Raw genomic sequence first — 6,003 nt, 5'->3', positions numbered from 1 at the left:
TGGGTCTTCTGTTTAACTGGCAATGTCCCAAATGAGTTTCTAACCCTCTCCATGGCTCAACTGTGGCTAAAGTATGACACTGCTGGTCACTTCTCTGGGAACAGCAAGACCAGTGACCAGAGCAGGATTCCCTGCAAATAAAGAATGTGGCTTGAGGGGGGTGGGTCAGCCGTGCCTCCAAAGGAACTCTGACCAGGACAAGAGTGGGCACAAGGGAAGCACGGTAGTGGGCAAAACCCAGGCAGAGCCACTTGGGTCAGCTCTACCAAAAAATAAAGCCAAGCGATGGTGAGGGAAGGAATCACGAAAACCTCTGCCAAGACTGTAAGTTTGTCCCGGGTCAGCATGAGTCTGCTCAACAGAGCTGCCATCAGAACATGTGGCTCTCAAGACATTCACACTGAAAACAGTGTTACACAGCAAGGACGATGCGAAGCTGGGTGTATGATGAAGCCTAGAAAAACAGTAACGAACATGGTTGCAGATGTACACTGAATGGTCTTTGTCCTCCTCCAGCGGCTTCCCACAGCATTTTCAATCAGCTTTCCTGATGTCACTGAAATAAATATTAACCCAGGTGACCACCACTCGTGGGCACAGCTGTTTACCCATCTGTAAACTTGAACTTTACTTCATCTTCTTTTAAGGACACCAAATACCAGGTCTGTGGCTTGGTATAAAAACAGGCGCGTGTAGCAGGTGTGGTGGCACACATCTGTAACTTCAGCACTTAGGAGGCTGAGGCAGTGGCATCGCTGTCAAGCTGAGGGCAGCTTGAGCCACGGAACAGATTCAAGGCCAGGCTGAACTATGGAGTGAGACTCTGTCTCAAAAAATCCAAATCATTGGGGTTTGAACCCCTACTATATGCCATGCAGGCTCCGCCCCCAGGCATGCTGAGCTGGCCACTGAGACTGGGCTTCATGGTGCTTGCCTGTGATCCCAGCGCCGGGGAGGCTGAAAAGTCCGAGCTGCATAGTGAGACCCGGTACCAAATACATTAAAAAAAATAAAATCCAAGCCAAATGAAACAAAGCAAACCTCATCTCCCATAAAAAGCAAAAAACAAACTAGGTGAGCATAGCAGAGCCTTTCTCAGCATCTATTCCATCTGACGGTCTGGAGTGGCTGTGTGTGACATGGGGAGGCACTTGGGCCTCATAAAAAAAAGGTTGTATACATTATCTTACTTACTTGCCTCTTATTTCTGTGACAAAATACCTGACACCCAGAATTAGGGAAGGAAAGTTTTCTTTTTCTCATAGTTTGTGGAGGTTTCAATCCATACTTGGCTGGCTCCAAGGCAAGTGACATGACAGAGGGGCAATCATTTACGGTAGCAGAAGATAGCAAAAGCAGCAAGAGCAAAGAGTGAAGGAGAGAGAGAGAGAGGAGAGAGAGAGAGAGAGAGAGAGAGAGAGAGAGAGAGAGAGAGAGAGAGAGAGAGAGAGAGAGAGAGAGAGAGAGAGAGAGAGAGCCTCTTTCCTCCTGCCTGTGGGCTGGCATAGCACTCATACCCATAATCCCAGCATTGGACCATGAGTCGAGCACAAACTAGAAGCCCACCCTATGACTGCATGAGGCTTCGGGGGACATCTTAGATACAAACCATAACATACATATTCCTGAATATACTCATATTATATCCTTAGCTCATCATCCATTCCAAACCCAAATTACTGCTGTGTTTAAACAAACATAGTATTAATTCTGTTCCCGATTGGTTTCAATGTCTTCTGCTACCTGGCAGAATATTTTATTCCATTTGCTTGTCTGTGTAACAGGACTTCTTGTAATTTGCTCTTTGTACTGCTAGGCAGGGCTTGACGACATGTTACATCTTGGTGTACTCCAAGGAATGCTGGGAGAGGGTGGGATAAAACTGAAAGAGGTCCAGGCATGGGGGGGCAGAGGCCAGGGCATTTAGCTCCATGCTTCTGAAATGCCCACTGTTGTTCCCAAGACTCTTCCCTAGTCAAGGGGACACTGTAGGTAGGCAGGGATATGAGTGTCCAGCTAAGTATCATCTAACAGACATTGAGAACTGGACAAACGTGTGCTGTCTGTAAAACCTGCCTCCCTGGTCATGTGCTACATCAGCTGCTCCTTGGAATGCAGGCCATGCAACAGCACAAAGCAGGTAAGAGGTATTGCTGCCGTGCAATGTAATCCATGAATCCCCTCCCCGCTGGGCTGGGTGTGGGACAGTCTTGCATTCCCTCCAATCCGCTGCCCCTGGACGCCACGAGCACTCCTGGCCAGTACTTGTCCAGCCAGCATGCAGACTGCCTGAGTGGTGCTGTTGCTGGAAGCACATCCCTGTGGGCTGCTGCCCAGCAGAGCTGGTATTGAGTCCATGCCCCTTGTGGAGAACTGCAGACACTTCACACTGCTTCTGGATTCTTCCGTTTCCTAAGCACATTTCTCCCTGGCTTTCCTGTCAATGCTTTTATAAACCTTTTCTCTACAAAACAAAATAGGATAGATATAGATATAGATATAGATATAGATATAAATATATAACAATCCACTCACTTTAGATTAAAGGAACCAGGTAGATTAAAGCCAAATGATATAAAAGATACAGCAATTGATCTTTCACCAAAATAAGACTTTAAACCAAACAGTGTTACAAGAATCAAGGCAGGCTGTTATGTAGGATTATAGTCACATCATAAGGAGATACAACTACCTATAGGTCAAAGGAGAAATCATTAAAAAGTCAAAGATCTTAAGACAGATGAAAGTGTAATGTGCCAAAGTTCCGGGTTGCAGCACAAAGGGTACTGAGTTGTGAGTACTGTTTTTATTTATTTATTTATGAAATAACTAAATTGTTAATCAAACAAGAGTTAGGGACAAATGTGCTGACTAGAGAAATCTAAATACACATTATAGAACGATCACCAATTTTTCTCAAAATTTGTCAAAAAATTGAGGAGCTATTTCATGACTCATTCTACAAAGCCAGCCTTACTTTCTTATTTATTTATTTATTTTTTTTAGTGTGTGTGTGTGTGTGTGTGTGTGTGGCCAGCTCAGCCCACCAGGGGGCGGGGCTGGCTGGCATGTGGTGCTGGGGGATTGAACCGTGGTCCCTGTGCTTTGCTAAGCTTGTTCTAAGTGGGTGCTTTAGACCACTGAGCCATCTCTCCAGCCCCAAGCCTTACTTTCTTACCAAAACTGAACATACTACAGAAAAAACTACTGATGAATGGCTACCTTTTCCACTCACAATGAGTTGTATTTTTCTTCATTACATGCTGCAATTTATGTAGATGCAAAATTCTGTGACTTTTATATTGTTTGGTGCTGGACTTAAAAAAAATTCCTGCAATATCTTGAGCTTTGTCCTATAATGCAATGAAGTAACTTTGAAATCATTCAATCTTGTCAAGATTTCCTTTTAAACATTGTCAATTGAGACCAAAGCAGTTGGTAACTAATAATAATTTGGCCCCTGTAAATGGCAACACTCTCCTAAGAATTTGTTATTATTTATATCTGGGTATACCCCAAAAGCCTCATGTGCTCATAATGGGACTTTGGAGAGGTGATTGGGTTGCAGGGACTTTTAGCTTTTTAGTCCACCAATGAGTTTATAACTAAATGTGATTTGGGAGGTAAAGCCTGATTGGAGGATGTGCATCACTGGGGGAGTGACCCGAAGGGTTTATCCCCCTCCCTCACTCCTTTACCCCTCCTCTGCTCTGTCTGCCATGCCATGGACCCCTACCATGCTGACCTGTCTTGGAGCCATCTCACTACAACTGAAACTTCTCAAAACTGCGAGCCAGCTCTTTTGGTTCCCAGTGCAGCCCTGGCTCATGGTCCTAAGAGCTCCAGAGCATTGATGCTGGGTAAATTGACCAGTGTGTTTGTACCTGATCATCCCCACAAGCTGAAAGAATGTCTGCCTCTCTTCATCTTCTTACGGAACAGACCTAAGTATGCCCTGACCAGTGATGAAGTAAAGAATATTTGCATACAGTGCTTCATTAAGATTATGGTGAAGTCTGAACTGATATAACATTCCCTGCTGGTTTCATAGATGTTACCAGCATTGATAAGACTAGAGAGAACTTCCGTCTGATCTATGACACCAAGGCTCGCTTTGCTGTTTACTGCATTACACCTGAGGAGGCCAACTGTAAGTTGTACTAAGTAAGAAAGATCTTTTTGGGCATGAAAGGAATCCCACAACTGGTGACTCGATGCTCGCACCATTCACTACGCTCAACCCCTCATCTAGGGGAATGACACCATCCACATTGATTTGGACATTGCCAAGATGACTGATTTTATCAAGTTTGACACTGCTAATCTGTGTATGGGGACTTCAGGTGCCCACTTGGGAAGGACTGTTCTGATCACCAACAGGAGAGACATCCTGGCTCTTTTGATGTGGTCCATGTGAAAGATGCCAATGGCAAAAGCTTTGCAACCGGGCTCTCCAACAATTCAGTTATTGGCAAAGGCAACAGACCATGGATTTCTCTTCCCTGGGAAGAGGGAATCTGCCTCATCATTGCAGAACAGAGACCAGAGGCTGGCAGCCAAACAGAGCAGTGGATGAAATGGTCTCAAGATGAGAGGAGGGAAGTCTTCTGTACTCAATAGCACAGCATGATGACATGCAAACAAAACAAAACTGTGAGCTGTAATAAAGCTCTCCTCCTTAAAAGCTGTGGGTGTTGTGTATTGTGTTCCGGTAACCAGAAAGTAACCAAGGCAGTACTTCTCTTCCATGTCTCATCGTTGTGGCATCTGTGAGTAGGAACACAAGTTATTCCTGACCCAGTGTGACCTCTCAGATTGCTCCATTAGTTCCTCCTGGTGGTAATTTCTCTAGCCTCCAATGGTTGCCTCACTAGGATATCTAATCAGTGCACAGCTGGAAAAAAAAAATGCACAGCTGGAAATCTGAGGCGAACTCTCCGCAATCTTCGAAGCTGCTTTCTGTGCAATCCTTTTATCACCACTCCTGGAAGTTCTAGCCACCTTCACCTTAACTTCATCATTTTCAACTCAGGCAATTCTCGGGACCCACAGGCCATCCCTCAGGCACTTGCTAAACAGGACACTGAGAAAAGGCCAGGACACATCTCCTTTGGATTCCTTCTCCCAGTGAACTCATCCTGAGCTTTCGGTTGTCCAATGTGTAGAAACCAGTGTTGCATGTGTTATTTGGTTTCTTGGTTAGTGTGGGAGGGAAAATTCAATTCCTGTTGCTCTGTCATGGCCGGAAGCAGAAACCACTTAATGCTTTTTGATCCTGCTTATGACCTTACTCAGAGGCTCACAGGTCTATAATTAGAGCGTGCACTGGGGTAATTACCCATCATACATCAGTAACATTTCGGTTTTTGTTTTTGGTGCTTAGGATGGAGCCCAGAACTCTACACATGGTAAGCATGTGCTCTCCCACTGCATTATCAGCCTAGTGATGTTTTGTATTATGTATGAAGAACTATGCTCCTCTTGAATCTTTTACATTTTTTTTTACTATTTTCTTTTTTGGTACTGGGAATTGAACTCGACTTCGCGCTTGCTACGTAGGTGCTGTACTGCTGAGGTACATCCCTGGCTCTCTTTTACATATGTTTTCTTTTTTGGTACCAGGAATCCAACCCAGGGCCTCATGTTTGCTGGGTAGGCGCAGTATCTCTGAGCTCTATCGTTGGCCCAAATTTTTTTTTTTTTTTTTGAACTGGGAATTGAACTCAGGCCCTTGCGCTTGCCAGGCAAGCACTTATTCTACTGAGCTATTTCCCCGGCCCAAGGCCCAAATATTTTTAAAAGAACATTATGCTCCTGGGTGTGGTGGCACCTACCTATGATCCAGCACTCAGGAGACCGAGGCAGGAGAATCGCCATGAGTTTCAGGCCAGCCTGGGCTACACAGTGAGCTCATGGCCAGCCTCAACTACATAGCAAGGTCTTCTCTCTAAAAAAATGAAACAGGGGCTGGAGAGATGGCTCAGTGGTCTAAGGCACCTACTT

At 45.1% G+C, this 6,003-nt stretch overlaps 1 pseudogene; it reads left to right on the top strand.

The window, feature by feature from the left end:
* Positions 1-285: 285 nt before the first annotated feature.
* LOC111812761 lies at positions 286-4,576 on the top strand (annotated as a pseudogene).
* Positions 4,577-6,003: the final 1,427 nt, after the last annotated feature.

Source organism: Octodon degus, unplaced genomic scaffold, assembly GCF_000260255.1.
Source record: "Octodon degus isolate 3935 unplaced genomic scaffold, OctDeg1.0 scaffold00141, whole genome shotgun sequence".
Taxonomy (NCBI): Eukaryota; Metazoa; Chordata; class Mammalia; order Rodentia; family Octodontidae; genus Octodon; species Octodon degus.
Note: the sequence above shows the minus strand (reverse complement) of the source record. Positions and strands in the feature narration are given on the sequence as shown.